Raw genomic sequence first — 17,943 nt, 5'->3', positions numbered from 1 at the left:
GTAATGTAGCAGAACAGTCTCTAATAAAATGAGGTTATATTGTAGTCAAACCTGAAACGTCGAGGAATTAATGTAAAAATGGTAAAAACAAAGGAAGTAACTGATCTGCAGTGATAAACTCCACATGTGCAGCCATGAGGTCAAGATGGGACAGACTGGGATTATTACATTTGGACTGAAATCCTTCATCAAACTAACAAAATATTTTTCAGATGTTTCACTGAGTGATTATTAAATATCTTTATAATGATATTAAAAGATATTTTAAACTACTTTTGATACTAAACAACTAAAGAAATCCACAGTGCTGTTGAAAGACAAAGTGTTTGGTTGAGTTGATGAAACATTGTTCAGTACAAATTAAAATGTGTGAAATATGTCCAACTCACCTGTTACTCTCAATGTGGTGATGTCACTCCACTCTGTCCAGGAAGAGCTTCTTGTGGCCCGGCAGCTGTATCCTCCACCATCAGACTCAGTAACTCTGTTGATTTTGTATTCACTGGATGTTTCATGTATGTTTTTCTGGCCTCGTATCCATTCATACGTCCACTGAGCTCCTTCACCTCCCTGAATCTCACATCTGACAGTGACTGTGGTACTGCTGTATATCTGAGCCCAGGGTGTTTGCAGGGTCACAGTGGGCTTAGGAGGAGCTGTTCAAATAGAAAATATCCCATCATCAGACTTATAGAAATATAAAATCATCATTAAAGATGTCCTGGTTTTATTGCTCTTGTTAGTGGTAATCAAATTTTTTCATCCTAGTGACAATTTGACTGAAAATCAACAATGAAGAGTTTAATAAAAACAAACAGATTAAACCTGGTAATTTACTGATATTTAGAATCTACCAGCAGAGTGACTGAAAACAACCAGCTGTGCACAAATCTGTGAGACTGAACATCAACACATAAAAACACAATATCATTTAAACAACTTCAGTTTCTCAGATTTTACATTGTATAAATACTTTTTATAGTCAAATATTCCACTATTTACTTATTTCTACATCTTTACATTTACATATTTCTACATTTATGAACATATAATCCAGAGTTGTCAGTTGGCTGTTATCCTTTGAATAACCTGAGATCTTAGTTTCTAATGAAGCTCAGATCCTTTAATGTGTGGAGACAGATGCAGGAGATTTTCTACCAGTCTGTGGTAACAAGTGCGTCTGTTTTGCTGTTGTCTGCTGGGAGCCACACTTCAGAGGCACCAGAGCTCCTCAGACTGAGTCAATCATGCTGCCATAAAGGACACTTCAATAAATCATTCCTACTGTTCTCTATAAAGCTGTATAATAACTCTTCATTCTGTGACAGGTGAACGCACCAGTCAGGCATAAAATCCCAAACATATTATTTATTAATGTAATTTGCATTTCTTACACAATATCAGTCTTACTGTTACTGTTTTTAACAAACTTTATTTTTACTTTTTATTTTCACTGTAAATGTAAAAATTCCTGCACTGTCTCATAGTGAGCTTTGCAACGAGGGAAAACAACACACTGGACCAGGTCTACACCAACATCCCAGATGCTTACAAAGCCACCCCCCTGCCTCATCTCAGACTCTCTGATCATCTCTCTCTGTCCCTGATCCCTGCTTATAAACCTCTAATTCAAAGACAAAAACCATCTGTAAAAACAGTACGAGTGTGGACCACGGAAGCCACCACGGCCCTACAAGACTGTTTTGATACATGAATTGGAGTGTATCTGCAGAAGGATCAGACTTGGAGGGCCACACATCTGCTGTACTCTCATACATCAACTTCTGTACTGAGAGTGTAACAACAACAAAGACTGTTAAAGTGTTCCTGAACCAGAAGCCATGGCTCAACAGTGAGGTCACAGCCCTACTAAGAGCACGTGACAGCGCCTTCAAATCAGGAGACCAACAAGTCTACAAAGAGGCACGCCAGTCTCTGCTTAAAGGCATAAAAGAAGCCAAGTGCAAAACAAACAGCGCATTGAGGAACACTTTAACACAAACAACTCCAGAAACATGTGGCAGGGGATCAAAACACTCACTGGCTACAAAGACAATTGCACACAAACAAACTCCCCAGACATCACCTTACCTGACACCCTAAATGAGTTCTTCGCCCACTTTGACCAACAAAACAGGGACACCATCACCCAGAGAGGGACGATGCCCCAATCCAGCTGGAGCAGCACCAGGTCAGAGCCACACTGTGCAGAGTCAACGCGAGGAAAGCAGCTGGTCCTGACGGTGTAGCTTGAAGAATGCTTAAAGCATGTGCAGACCAACTAGCAGAGGTTTTCACCACCATCTTCAACCTCTCACTGCTACAGTCTGTAGTACCATCCTGCTTTAAGTCAGCCACCATTGTTCCAGTGCCCAAGAAGAACACAGTGAGCTGCTTGGATGACTATCGTTCAGTTGCTTTAACACCCATAATTGCCAAATGTTTTGAACAGCTCATCATGTCACACATTAAAGCTGTCGTCCCTGCAGACCTCGATCCATACCAGTTTGCATACAGGGCAAACAGGTCGACAGAGGACGCCATAATAACAGCTCTTCACACAACCTTCACACATCTGGACTGTAGTAACACCTATGTGAGAATGCTGTTTGTGGACTTCAGCTCTGCCTTCAGTGCAGTTCAACCCCACAAACTGGTTTAAAAAACTAAGCAACTTAGGACTCAGCAGCTCACTGTGCAGCTGGATACTGGACTTCTTGAGCGATAGACCCCAGAACATCAGAATGGGAGCACACACCTCCTCCACCCTCATTCTGAATGTAGGTGTCCCACTGTATTTATATTTATTATAGTTGCAACAGTAACACCCCCCCCCCCCCACCTCAATGTGCAATATCACTGATCACACTGCACCTCTCAATGCACCTGCTCCTCAGATGGCATATATGTGTATGTATGTATATGTGTATGTATGTATGTATGTACGTATATATGTATGCGCGTGTATGTATGTAAAGGTGTATCCATATGTTTGCGGGTGTATGTATAACTTGTACATATCTTTCTTGTTTAAATGTAAAGTTGTCTGTGTGTGTAAGTACTTACACTATTGTGTACTTCACACATGGAGAGATGCCAAACTGCCCTCAATGTTCTTGTAACAGTGACAATAAAGAGCTGTTCTATTCTAGTGTGAGGCCCCATACCAGGCACCGTTGGGACTTTTATGTTATTAATATTTTATTGTCACACTTTGTTGTTTATTGTAGACTTTACTATTTTCACTTTTTGTCATGCTGCTCTAACACAACAATTTCCTTTGTGGGATCAATAAAGTATCTATCTATCGATAATGACCTGTTGAATATGTGTCCTGTGTTGTAACTCCGCTGTGCTAACAGCTGCATTATTCACTCGCATTAGGAACACCATATAGAAAGAATTTACCGATAAGAACTTCAGGTGGTACGTGTTAAGGTTGAAATTCTTTTCTTTTGATAGTTTGCAGTGGATAGGGTTTAAATCCATCAGGCCTTTCTGTGTACATGTTCCCCCGTGTGTGTCTGTGTGGGTCTAAAGCAGGAGTGGGCAATCTCAGTCCACGAGGGCCGGTGTCCCTGCAGGTTTTAGATCTCACCTTGGGTCAACACACCTGAATCACATGATTAGTTCGTTACCAGGCCTCTGGAGAACTTCAGGACATGTTGAGGAGCTAATTTAGCCATTTAAATCAGCTGTGTTGGTTCGAGGACACATCTAAAACCTGCAGGGACACCGGCCCTTGTGGACTGAGATTGCCCACCCCTGGTCTAAAGGCTTCCTCCTGCAGTCCAACAACATGCACAAAATTTAACCTGGGATCCTAAACTGACCATAGCTGTGAATAGTATAAAATGTCTACAACTCCGAAGTTTCATTAATTTAAAACAGAAATACAAAATCTTCATGTGGCACCAAAGTGAAAACTAGACTGGCAAAGAAAAAAACTTCTGTAAAAACATTTTATCTGAGTTCAGTTTTATAGAAAATAATCTTTATTCAAAGTAAAGTTAAATTCTTATTTTGCCCAAAATTCATGATATTTAATTTGGCAAATTAAAGATAAAAAAACAAAACAAAAACACTGCTGCTATGAGTAAACACACCAGCAGTTAGTGAAAGGCTAACGTAGCAGAGCAGTCTCTCCTAAAATGAGGCCAAATTGTAGTCAAATGGAAACTTTGAGGAATTAGAAAAAATAAAAATGCTAAAACAAAAGAACTGCATCATGACACTGAGCTGCAGTGATGAAAACTCCACATGTGCAACAACTGAGGTGAAGAAACTGGGATCATTACATTTGTTTTTCATTTTTCATCAAACTTATTAAATATGTTTTTTCATGTGTTTCACTGAGTGATTACTGTGTCTTTTATGTAAAACTACTTTTGATACTAAAATAAAAACAGAACCTGCAGTTTTATTGAAAGACAAAGTATTTTGTTGTGTTATTCGATGAAACATTGTGCAATATAAATTAAAAAAGGGCGAAATATGTTCAACTTACATGATACAGTTAATGTGGTGATGTCACTCCACTCTGTCCAGGAGGAGCTTCTTCTACCCCGGCAGCTGTATTCTCCACTGTCAGACTCAGTAGCTCTGCTGATTCTGTATTCACTGGATGTTGGACGTATGTTTACTTGGCCTCGTCTCCATTCATACGTCCACTGAGCTCCTTCACCTCCCTGAATCTCACATCTGACAGTGACTGTCTCACCTCTGTATATCACACTGCTGTATATCTGAGTCCAGGATGGCTGCAGGGTCACAGTGGGCTTAGGAGGAGCTGTTCAAATTAAAATATATCATTAGCAGAATTATACAAATATAAAATCATCATTAAAGCGGTCCTGGTTTTATTGCTCTTGTTAATAGTAGTCATAATTTTGCATCCTGGCGACAATTTCACTCGAAAATCAACCCACAGAAGGTTTGTTTTTAAATAAAAAACAACAGGTAATTTGATGATATTTAGAATCTACCAGCAGACTGAAAACAAACATACAAATAGTCCTAAGATGAGGGAAACTGAGTCTTCTGTTCCACAAAGAGAGTTAACTTATGTTTTCTCACTTTGTGTAGACATTTCTGTGTGTTTTGGTCTTAACATTGTGTTTATAAATGTGGAATAATCACAACATCTATTCTGTGTAGAAAAATTGTTTCTGTGGCTGTTTGTGATTTCATGTCGAGCTTGTTTTAGTTGAGTAGATTTTATTTAGTCTTTTCAATTTAAGTCAACATAACGTTAGTTAGATCAACATTATGATATTCAGCTAATGCATCATGATTCTTTTGATTTGCATTTAATTATCCAAATGTTATCAGATGTACTTAAAATATCTTGTTAAAATTAAAAGTATCATACATTTTACATTTCACTAACCCAGTTGTGTGGAACAGTCTGTCATTCACGGGGTTTGATTTTGACAGAGAGGAAGGCTGGGTAGCCGTAGTTTTGTTGACCGCTGCACAACATGTTTTGCCTTGTTACATTAGAGCCTGTGACGTTGTAAGAGTAAAAATGGTGAGATGATCACATTACTCTGTAAACTCTCAAAGCACTTTAATAAATAAGCAAACAATTCCACCTCTCGCATTATTGCATAAAGTTGACAGCGCGTCAGGCAAAGAGGCAAGCTCCATCCCCGGCCTCTAGCGACTGTGGAAGTCGCTACATAAACAAATGGCTTCATTTGTTTTGTGATGTGGTAAAAAAAAAAAAAAAAAAGGTGGGTTTGTTTTAATCCTGAATTCTTTTTTGTTGTTATTGTCTTGAAATTTTCCATCAGAGCAGCAGCTGATGGCAGCATGTGTTCAGCCAACGAGATTCAATGACAACATTTAAAGTTTTGCCTGAGTTTAGCTGGAGGACATTAGCTCACATTCAGTTTTAAAATAGTGGTGAAAACTTTGTTTGCAGCCACAGACATGAAGAAACTGGGACAATTACATTTGCATTTATTTTTTTCATGTAAGAAACATTTTTTTTCTTGTTTGACCCTGAGTGATTACTGAATATTTTTACAATGACATTAAAAGCTGTTGTGCATGACTTTAGATACCAAACTAAAAAAGAAACGCACAGTACAGTTGAAATATTTTGCAATGTTTTTGGAATTAAAATGAGAGAAATGTGTCCAAATTACCTATTACTCTCAATGTGATGGTATCACTCCACTCTGTCCAGGAGGAGCTTCTTCTGCCCCGGCAGCTGTATCCTCCACTGTCAGACTCAGTAACTGTTGTGTTCATTGGATGTTTCACGTATGTTTAACTTGGCTGGTCTCCATTCACACGTCCACTGAGCTCCTTCACCTCCCTGAATCTCACATCTCACAGTGACTGTCTCACCGCTGTATATCTGAGTCCAGGATGGCTGCAGGGTCACAGTGGGCTTAATGGGAACTGTTCACATAAGAATGATCCAGTTAGGGGAAGAGAAACATAAAAATTCACAACATTACAGTAAAGTGACCACAAAAAAGCCAGCTGTTGTTAAAGTACAAACATTCATTTGTGAAAATATCCACTCTGGTTGGCTGTATTCTTTGATGCATCTGTGTAGATTTTGACATAACTATAATACTGATTAATATATTCCTGTGCTGGATGTGAATTTAAAATAAAACCCCTCTCCTTGGTTCTTTTTGTTTAACAATGTGAAATCTACTACTGCGTCAGGGAGCATCCATGGTGGTATTGTAGGCAACGGTACTGTTTGACTTATGTTTATCTTGTCCAGATTAAGGTCAGCTGCTTTCTGTCCCACTGTCCACCCAAAGCTCTTCAATTCTGTTTTCTCTTTTTCCCAGCATGGTTGGAAAACAGTTTTTGTCGGATGATCTTGACCATGTCCTTGTAAACTTGCCCAGCAATTCAATGTCAGTTGCTCTCTTCTTATTTGTAATGGCATTTCCCCCATTTCTACCTGTACTGCTGCTGCAGATGTTGTTTTCAAATACACCTGAGCAAAGTCTTAACGCTTGATATTGGATACTATCCAACTTACGAAGACTTGTTCTGGCAAGCTACTCACCTCTCTATCTGCCTGCACTTTCAACTGGACCACGGCCAATCAGAGAGGTCCCGCCCCTGACTATCTTTGATTGGTTTAGACCACGATGGGGGCATAATGTGTGTCTGCTGTTGACCACACGGAGACTTTCAGAGTTGTGTAGTCTTTTCTTTTTAATTTTTGTTTTAACTCGAACATTTGGTCGCACCGGTGCGACCTAAGATTTTTTTAGACACACCATTGAAAAATTTGGTGGCATTTGCGACCAAATTGGTCGCACTCTAGAGCCCTGTAAACAGACACGAGGAAGAAGCACTCAGAGGAAGACAATGAAAGACCATGACAGTCATATATAAATAAATCTGTATCAATGGTATTTTGTCCAGTTTCTTTCACTTGTTACTCTTGAGTATGTGAAGCCTTATTCATTTAGAACAACGTTTAGAGTTTTTTTTTTCAAGAGGACACTGAGGCAGACAGCACACCAGGCCACTATAAATAACTGAAAGTAAGAATTCATAATAAGACTCATTAAAATCTGACTCTGACTGACTGACCTGTGGTTGAGTCTGTTTTCAAATTAGAGTTACCTGAATTTACCCAAAACTCATCACGCTGTGCTGTAACAAATTCATGATAAATAAATGAAATAAAATGGCAGAGTAGCTCTATGAAGGTAACAGACTAATGTCAGCTCAGATCAGTATTGCATTGACATATTTTACTTTGATATTTCTTTTAATGTTTTATCCATATGTGTAGCTTTTGATGAGGATTTTGGGAACTCCAAGAGTTAATACAAAAAAGGACACTAAGGCAGTCAGCACAGTGACATAATCTGCACTACATACACTCCTGCTGCAATCAGCTGTACCTGAGGTTGTTTGCTCTTTGGACTGATATTCCGATTTATCAGCATCTTGTGAATCATAACTGTGATTTGTGAGGATGGACAGATAAACACGCATGAAAAGGAAATCAGTCAGTTTCAAGGCAACAAACTCTAGTAAATATAAAGTTTGTGTAGCAGCTGAGTGAAACATCTGCTCACATGGTTGCACTCTTGATATGATCATTTTAATATTTTAACCAATAAATGCAGTGGAGTTTGAGCTGTATCATATACAATATTCTGTCCCTCAGGTTATTCCTGAAATATAGTTTGTTTTAAGTTTGTTATATGACGGGTCACATTTATTCAACTGTAAGTGATTGAATCTACAGTATTGCTCAGCATATACGCTTCTTCCTGGTCTGCTCATGTCAAAGTCCGCCATCTAGTGGTTAAATAGCAGAAGTGCCAAGTAATGGCTAGAGCTCCGTGTCTGTGATAGTTCTGCATCTGTTGCTCTTGAGATGGGATAAAGTGTAAGTTTGGGGAGATGATGGATTGTTTCTACATATTAGTGCTCTGTCCTTCTTGTGGGTCTGTGAAGTTTGTTACATTACTACTGTAAGCTAACTGTTAGTGCTTTGTTTTGCCTGTTAGCATAAAACATGTCAGCATGTGGTTCTCCCTACATTACTTGACAGGCTTTGTCCATTTATTGTTAATGTTATGATCTTGCATTGGTCACGTGACATCTGTGCATCTACACTGAGATTAAATGTACCTGCTCTGTTTTGTTGTTACAGTTTTACAGAATGAAAGTGGTACAAATGGTACATCAGTAAAAGCTCTGAAGAACGCCACAGTCTCCACATGGAGCGCTTACTGAAGCCATTTATGTTTAACATGTAAACACAGGGAGGATATTATTGAGCACATTATAGGAGATAACAACTACATATATGAACATGAAGAAAATAATCATTTCTTACCTTCAGCATTTCCACAGATGACAGTACTGAGCACTAAAATAATGAATAAAACCTCATCAGACATTATGTAATTGACAAAATCAAAAAGCCTGTTTGTCAAACATGCTCAAACATAATAACTCAAACTGTTGTAACTAGAGATGGACCGATCCGATATTACGTATTGGTATCACTGACGTAAATTACTGGATCGGATATTGGAGGGAAATAAAAAATGTTATCCGATCCATTAAATATCAAAAAAGCACCTCAAAAAACTTGCAACATGGCGTAACTCGGCTCATAACCGTAGCACATCGGAGCAGTATGCCTCAGGTGATAGAGCGGCTGTGTGTATTTGTAGCCTCGCTAGCATCTCCGAGGAAGTTATCCCAGAGAGAAGTAAAGCAAGTGTGTAAGTTCATCTCTGAATGTTTGTAAAGCGTTCCCGCGTTAAGCTTAACAACCGATATATGTAGCGACTGCCTCTCTCCCTCTCCTGCTGCTACTTCAATCATGAAACTGATCAATGATCAGCTGATCGGCTTTTCTGTCGCGAGTCCGTCTCTCTTGTTTGTTTATTGCCCATTTCGCACCAGAAAGAGGAAACCAGCGGCTGAACTTATGCTCATCAGCACGTTTAAGCTTGATAAGCTGTTGTTAGAATGTATTTAATATTACTTTCTACACCAGGATCTTTTTCTAGGTAGCTGACGGCTGGTAACTGTGCAGGGGCGGATATAGCAAAGTGTAGCCAGGGGGGCCGATAGGGCATCAACAGGGAAAAGGGCACAAAGACATACTTTTCTTTCTTATTCTCATTTAAAATGTCTAGCTTTTAATAAATAATTATCCGAATCTTACACCCAAAGTTTTAATCTGATGTAAAATGTATAGAAGTCCATTACTGTATATAGTAACTGTTAAGTCTAATATACCCTAGTAAGCTATAGAACTTTTTCCTTTGGGAAGGTACCATCTGCGCAGTCTGCAATTCTGTTGAAGAAAGATGTTGAATCTATTTAATTATTCTTGAAAAATAATTTATTTCTGTGCATTTGTTTTTTGACACTGCATCAAATTAAAGTTGATTACGTCGATTAAGCATCATGAGGTGGAGGGTGGGGGGTGGTTCCCCTTTTTTCTTTTCTTTTTTTTGCTGGGAGTTTGCAACCCTATTAGTTAGGTTGCTCAATATTTCTGCTAAGTACACTTTAAAATACCAGAATAGGGAGGATGGAGTAGGTTTAAGTTTATTAGATTGATCAGTGTTGCTGAACTATGAAATATTTTGGGTGCAGTGTATTTTTTACATACAGGTATAACAGAATAGCTTCAGTGTTTTGTTTTGTTTTTAACTTGAGTATGAACTTATACAAAAAGCAGCAAGATATTAAAAAAACATTTTTATTGATTAAAAAACACATTATATATATGGGATTCATATCGGTATCGGCAGATATCCAAATTTATGATATCGGTATCGGTATCGGACATAAAAAAGTGGTATCGTCCCATCTCTATGTGGAACACAGTGTGTAACTATAAGTGACGCAAAAGCAGCAGTGTATCAAACATTTAAGCACTTAAAGAATCACAAGTCTGCTTTGTTCCAGCTCTCAGGTAAACAGGTTAAAGCAGTGACACACTGTAATTCTCACAGATCAGAAACATTTTCATTAATCGCTGCCATTCAAACAATGTCAGACGTGTACTTACAGAAAAAGCCCATCATGCAGAGCAAAGAGTGCCCCATCGTCACATCCAGCCTGCTGCACTCTGATCCACAGATAATCAAACAGTTTTACTCTGCAGATAAACAAAAGTTGTGTTTAGTATAGAGTTTTTCTCCAGTTTCTTCTTCTGATTGGTCTCTCTGTGCTTCCTTCCCTTTCACACACAAACTCAAACAGCTCCTGTAGCTTTGACCGCAGCACTTATGTGACATGTTTATATTTGCTGTCCACTGCAAACATAGAAGTTTGTTTCTTATGTTGTAACTTGTCTCTATAATGTAAAAAAGTATTCTCTTGCTTCATGTCAGGAGGTCACATTTTGGCAGGTTATAATTTTAATGTGTCTGTGACTGTCATGGTGCTCCAGTCCTCCTGTGCTCTCTGTCTTTAATCATTGTTGCTCTCTCTCTCCTTTGTTTGTGTCGATGTGTTTGTGTCTCTGTGTTTGTGTGAGTGTGCTTAACCACACTTTGCGTTTCAGGGGTGTAGTCTCCTCTGTTTCCTTTCCTTGGGTCCTGCACACCTGGAAGTGATGAACTCACCTGTTTGTTCTTATCTGATTCCCTCACTCTGACTTAGGATGAAGGAAGCCCTTCAGTTGATGCCTGATCATTGAACTAGGCACAGTTCGTGAAGCTGGCTCCATCAAGTTGTGTGTTTGCTCTGTTTTGGCACTGTGACCTTTACTCACCTCTTTGTCCTCCTCTGTGCAGAGACCTGGATGTGGATCTGAGTGATTCCTGTGGGTTTGTCTGTGTTGGAGTCCTGGGCCTCACTAAATGAAAATCCCTTTGCCTTAAACTTTGTTTCTGACTTTGCTGTAAATAAATCTGTTAACGTTTCTTCAGAGTCCCACATCTTGAGTCCAATCCACACCAAAGTGTATGATAATGATGTTTTAGATTATTTGTTTTTCTAATTCAGATATATATGAACATTTACAGCCTCCATGCAGACTGTTAGAGGCAGCTGCTTTTCAGTGTGAGAAATAAACTTCACAGTTTCTCTTGATGTTCACATAGATTTGTTTTCTATAGTCCAGCATGTTTCATCAGCACAGTGACTCTACTTTAACCTATTTTAACATGCAAACATAAATCAAGTAGTGATAATTGTTACAATTACTCCAGTATGGGCAGGTCATTTAAACATGTGCCATGCAGACAGAGAGCAAAATGAAATTCCTACTGTGCTCTTTGTCTGTCTTTGTTAACTCTCTGCTGTTTGCTGAAGACTTAAAACAACACATCTGCTAACTGCTGGCAGAAACCACAGGCTGCATTTCCTCGTTTCTATGCAGCCCTGCAAAAAATGAGATTGTTCAATAGATAAAATTAACCTGTGACAGAACAGACAGTGACAGGCAACAACCCTTTAAACACATCTAGTCATTGTGGTCTGTCCAGAACAGTGTTGGTCAAGTTACTTGAAAAAAGTAATCAGTTACTAATTACTGATTACTTCCCCCAAAAAGTAATCCCGTTACTTTACTGATTACTTATTTTCAAAAGTAATTAATTACTTAGTTACTTAGTTACTTAGTTACTTTATAAAAACACGATTTACAACCTGAATAGGTGATAAAGCGATAGATCTTTCAGCCCAATTCTACTTTTTCTGCATAATCCATCATACAAAATGTAATCAAATGGAAACGTCTCTTTTTAAAACTTGTTTTATTAGTTTTAATCTTTTAACTTTATGCATCAAGCAAAAATTAAATTATATGCAACATTCTCTGACTGGAAGAAATTTGTTTAACATTTAAACCTATTTTCTGCACATTCCAGCACATAAAATAAAATATTTTTTTGTGTTTACACTCAGTCTTTCAAATAGATGCAAGTAAAACACAGCAGAAAATAAATAAAATCAAAGACTAGCGGTCCTGTTGCTCTATTTTCACCTGTAAAGCAGGACTGGGGTAGGCGGAGGTTTACCCTGGTGCAGGTGTGCCGCAGCGGTCAGTGGAAGAATCCGCGAGTTTCTCTGTGAATTTCACATTACGTCATAGCGCACTCGCTGCTTGCTTGGAAGTTTAGGGGTTTTTTCGCTGTAAAAAGAAGTTTTCTTCCCACGCACAACGGACACTAATGTTTTTGTCACTTTTTATGGAATCAAACTCAAAATAAGGTCAGTACTTCCACGCTTTAAACGCTGCATGCTACACTCTGTCCCGCACTCGATATATTATGATCTGCAGACAGCTGTTGTCACGAACGTCGCACTCGCTTACGTCACTGTCATGAGACGTTCTCGGAAAAAATCACGGTTTTAGTAACGCAGTAACGCAGCGTTCCTACATGAAAGTAACGGTAATCTAATTACCGTTTTTGCAATAGTAATCCCTTACATTACTCGTTACTTGAAAAAAGTAATCAGATTACAGTAACGCGTTACTTGTAACGCGTTACTGCCCATCACTGGTCCAGAAGACCAAAGATTTGATTCTTTATTGTCATGTTTGCATTTTAATCTTAATATTTCTTCTAGAATTAAATATATTACTATGGTTCATGTTGTAAATCTGAATCTAATTTAATTTAACCTGGATAGTTTGGGGGAATTTTGTTATGGTGTTTTAAATGTTTTACATTTCTTCATTTGCAAAGTCTTCAGAGAGACAACTTTGATGCACAAACGGGTCAAAAACAATCTGCTTTGGTGCTCGACAGTTCTAAAAGTTATCAAGTCTTTATCTGAGGCTGTTGACTTTGACTGTACACTGTGTATTCTGATTCTGAGGGCAGCACTGCCTAAAAATGGAACTTAAAAACTTAAAAAAAAAAAAAAGTAGCACAAGAGCCACATGTTGGAGCCAAATTGTTAAATGTTGTCATTGTGTTACTTAAATTTGTAAGTCTTAGTTCAAGCATCATGATCAAAGACATTCCTTTGTTTCTGGCCACCTCTCCAGCCTGTTGAACGGTGGGGGAGGCTGTAGTGTTTTATTATAGGGAGATCCTATCTGAAGGTTCTGTTTTCCTGCTTAGTAAACTTCCTGCCTTTATTACCCTTTTGGTAAGCAAGAGGTCACACAGACGCACCCACCCACACACACACACACACACACACACACACACACACACACACACACACACACACACACACACACACACACACAGTGTTTTAACCTTTTGTGACCATAGGGGTTTTTTACAATGGGTGGTGCTTGTGTGTACTGTTACTGTTCTCAGAATAAAAGGCTGCAAGGAAGGCTGTTTTTTTGAAGTTGGCTAGGAGACAGGTGAGGAGCGTTCAGCTCCAAGAGCCTGGTTCCAACCAGCCTCCCTTGCTAGCAAGTAAAACCCGGTTCCGTCATTGTCTTGCTTTCTACATGAGGAATAAGTTTGTAAACCAGCGGGGGCCTGTGGAAGCGCAGACCCAACACCACACAGCCATGGAAAACACACAGAAAAAGAAAAAAACAGCCCAAATATACAGTGTAACAGCAGTACGCTGTGAAGGACTGCACAGATGTAAATGAAGGGTGAAGTGAGTTATCTGAGTGTGTATATATGTATATATATATATATATATATATATGTATGTATATATGTGTATATATGTATGTATATATATATGTGTGTGTATATGTATATATGTATATGGTTTTTTGTGTGTGTTTTTTTCAGATAACTCACTTCATCTCCAAAAGTTGATTCTGTTCATCTGGACGTAGCGTTTTCAGTGGGAGAAACGTTTCATCACTCATCCAAGTGACTTCTTCAGTCTCAGCTGACTGCAGGTTTCCCCAGTCTTATAAACAGTACATTTGCATAATGACTGAAACTAGCACCAGTGAAGGAACAAAGGGCTGGGAGGTCAGTTCCTTCATCATAATTATGCAAATTCCATCCATCGATTTTGTCTGGTGCAGCAGTCTAAGCAGAGGTGCCCAGGACTCCCTCTCTCTGGCAGTAACTTGTTCACTGCCCCAGAGTGAGCAGCGAATCCTTTTCTGACTGAGCACCATGGCCTCAGAGTTTGAGGTGCTAATTGTCATGCCAGGCACTTCAAACTAAGCTGTAAACCACCCCAGTGTAAGCTGGAGGTCACTGCTCGATGAAGCCACCAAAACCTCAAAAGGAAAAAGCAGAGACTAGTGAACCCGTCACCATATACCTCTTAGCTGTGCCAGGAAATTCTGTTCATGAAAATTGTCAAGAGAATCATTGACAACACCCACCAAGAAAGAGTTTGACTTATTACCAGTAATGCAGACAAAGCCTGACTCTTTGTACAGGTATCACCCCCACACAGGATATCCTGAGGAATGCTGTCAAATCCCTTCTCCAAGTTCACAAATCACACACAGGCCGGTTGGTCAAACTCCCACACACTCCAAAATGTCATTGAGAGGAGGAAGAGTTTCAACCAGTATTCAACAACCAGGAAGAAAACAATATTGTTCCTACAGAATCTGATGTTCAGTTAACAGATGGACTTTCCTCTCCAGTAATCTGGCATAGATCTTCCAGGACAGGCTGCGAACTGTGATCCTCTAAAGTTGGAATACACTCCAGTCTCCCTCCATGAAGAGAAGAACCCTCACCCCAGTTGCCAATCCAAAGGCGTTGTCCCCAACTTCCACACAATATTGCAATAGTGTGTCAGTCATGAAATCCCAACAGCATCCAGAGCCTTGAATCCTGCAGGTGAATGAGTTGAGTCTCATCCATCCATAAGGAGTTATTAACTACCTCCCCCCCAGTGATGGAAGAGTTATCCCCCCTGTCCTCTGACTCTCCTCCTACTATAGAGGAGATGTCGGTGGGATTGAGGACGTCCTCAAAGTATTCCAACCAAAATATATCCACAGTTGATGTCAGCAAAGTCCCGTCCACACTATATACAGTGTTTATATTTAAAGGCTTAAAACTTTCCTTTTTGATAAAGCTTATAGTTAGGGCTGGATCACATGACCCTGAATCCTCCTTTAGTGTAGGCTACTGCAGGCTTCCCATGATGCACTGGGCGTTTCTTGTCCTCTCACCTTTTTCATTCATTATGTTGTTTACTTTCTCCTCTCTCTCCTCCCACCCAGCTGGTCACAGAACATGGCAGCCCCTCCCTGAACAATTAAATTGATACTTGAACAAATTTTCTGTTTGCGTATCAAAGCAAAGCATGAACTCATTTTTTTATGAAGACAATTCTTTGTGTAGTTTTGACATGTATGCACAGATGCACACTGACTCAGCATCTGATTGTAACACAATAAAACAAACTGAACAGATGATGTGAAATAACTGAAACACTGTAACAATAATGTTTGTGTTGAACACAACATGTTACCAACACTGATTATGTCAGTCTGTCCAGTCAGTTCAGAAAGCAGACCCACATGCAGACCAGGACTCAGAGTACAAGAGGTGAACATTGCAGTTTTTTCTATATCGTCTGTATTTAGTTTGCAAAAATGTTGACTTCAGCCCTCCAATCAAGCTCAATCAATAACTGAATAAATGAAAAATATACAAAAGGTAAGCTGCCTGTATAAAATAAACCATTATTAGTCCCAGAGATGGGAAATTTACTTTGTTACAACAGCAAAATAAACAGGGTAGGAATAAATAATACCTAAAAACAACACTACTATGACAAATGAGAATAAACCATTGAATTATGTGAAGAATAATAAGTCAGATGATACTGTGGTGTCCCTACAATATGACTGAATTAACTCTCAACCTCACCAGCCTCACCTCATGTGTCACACACAGAGGTGTAGTGCTGGTAGGACCAACTGAAGCCTTTTTGTTTGTTTGTTTGCTTGTTTTTGTTTTTCCAGACAGAATATAAAATATTCACATTTTACTTAATTCAAATTGTGCTGTCACTTAAAAAGTAACATTTCATATCTCATGCAAGAAACATTTAAATGTAAAATGAGGACTCAAACTGTCATCATGACATCTCAAAGCCAGATTTAGTAAAACACTTATTTGGCAACAAAGAGCTCGTGTCCAGGTTCACCAAAGAGCCACAGAGTCAGGTTTGTGGCTGAAAGCTGTTGGCCAAATTAGCACAATGATTTGTTTCCACAGGAGAGGAGCTGCATTATTATAAACTGTTCCACCACATAAACCTGAAAACTGCCTGTAACAGCTGACCTGTGTGATGTGTAGAAGAACATCAAATTTTATTTAGCATCAAATCCGTGTGTTAATGAAGAACATGTTCCTGTGCCGTGTGCGTAAATACACACATCAATCTTGTTTTTGTTTTTTTTCTGTGGGCTTTGTGAGGCTGCAGATATTTACTAAAGTCTGACAGACTAACACAGTCATGTGACGACACTGTGAAGAGCTGAGAGTTGCTTCTTCCTCTGTGCAGAAATCTGACTGAAAACCTGAAACCAGCTTTAATTCTGCTGGGTTGTAATGGACTAACACTGCACCCACAGCTCTGAGTCATCCACCCGTGATTTCTCCCTCTTATTGTATGTTTTAAAAGTGAAAGTCATTGACAAGCCACCACAATATCAGGGTCCAGAATATGAAAGTACACTCATCCAGCTCTGAAACACCACAGATCACTGTCAGATCTGCGATGTACAACATTTAAGCATCTGACAAACTGCTACAATTAATGCGAATCAGAAATATTCAGGCTGATGTCTGAATTGTGCAGCATAACATATTGTAACGACTGTTAAAGATTATTTTGTTGTGATAGGTTGAGTATCTCTGTGCACTGTTGCTGTTTCTTTAAGAGACATGTTTGTTTGTGCTGCAGTAAAAGTCAGTGAGTGTGGTTTATTTTTTAGAGACACAAGTAATAGTCACTCACCTCAGTGTGAATTTCTCTTGTTTTTGGTGAAACCTTGGACTCGTCTCCAAATCTTCCAGCAGAGATCATCCAGTTGGATCCTTTTAGGGAATCGGACCTCTAAACTGTCGGTCGTCGTGAGACAGGACCACCAACAGATACCTCTTTCCACATTTATCCTCGCCTGTGTTATCACTCCGCAACAAACTTGTTGAGCTCTGGACAAGTGCCAGGTTCCTGAAAGAGTAAAACAGCGCCTGTCTGCTTGTTGTAATGGAAACTTGGCTTAAAGAACAATGATGCATTCAAGTTGGAATTTTCAGCTGGAACGCCCCGTTAAGACAGCTACCAAGTCAATAAGCTCCACCAGCCCTGGCTTAATGGGAGTGGCGGATGAGGAAGGAGGAGGAAGGAGGAGAGCTGAGTGACTTTTATACAAAATGATTGATTACATGGAAATAAGAATAAACTGAGTATTTTGTGTTTTATGATCTTGGATTATGTTCCTTTGGACTCCCTTGGAAGCTAATTATGGCACAAGAGGGAATCAAACTGAAGAAGAAAAGTAGGGTCAAAAGAGCCAAACCACAGAGGGGGGTAGGTCTGAGAGCA

The 17,943-nt window shown here is 39.3% G+C and overlaps 2 protein-coding genes and 1 long non-coding RNA gene across 3 annotated transcripts in view; 1 reads left to right on the top strand and 2 right to left on the bottom strand.

Annotated features, from left to right (window-relative positions):
* The window catches only part of LOC109198185 (low affinity immunoglobulin gamma Fc region receptor II-b), a 997,390-nt gene that overhangs the window by 295,939 nt on the left and 683,508 nt on the right, over positions 1-17,943 (top strand). The window lies entirely within an intron of this gene.
* LOC109201287 (obscurin) overlaps positions 1-17,943 on the bottom strand; it is a 493,328-nt gene that overhangs the window by 170,514 nt on the left and 304,871 nt on the right. The gene's annotated exons all lie outside the window — the stretch shown is intronic.
* Positions 6,275-17,726, bottom strand: LOC109201296 (uncharacterized). The gene is made up of 4 exons (XR_003219474.1): positions 17,353-17,726; positions 10,541-10,630; positions 8,843-8,875; positions 6,275-6,411 (listed from the first exon to the last, which is right to left on the bottom strand). It is a non-coding gene; the product is annotated as an uncharacterized LOC109201296 (long non-coding RNA).

This window comes from Oreochromis niloticus, linkage group LG3, assembly GCF_001858045.2.
Source record: "Oreochromis niloticus isolate F11D_XX linkage group LG3, O_niloticus_UMD_NMBU, whole genome shotgun sequence".
Classification (NCBI taxonomy): domain Eukaryota; kingdom Metazoa; phylum Chordata; class Actinopteri; order Cichliformes; family Cichlidae; genus Oreochromis; species Oreochromis niloticus.
This window is presented reverse-complemented; position numbering and strand designations above follow the sequence as displayed.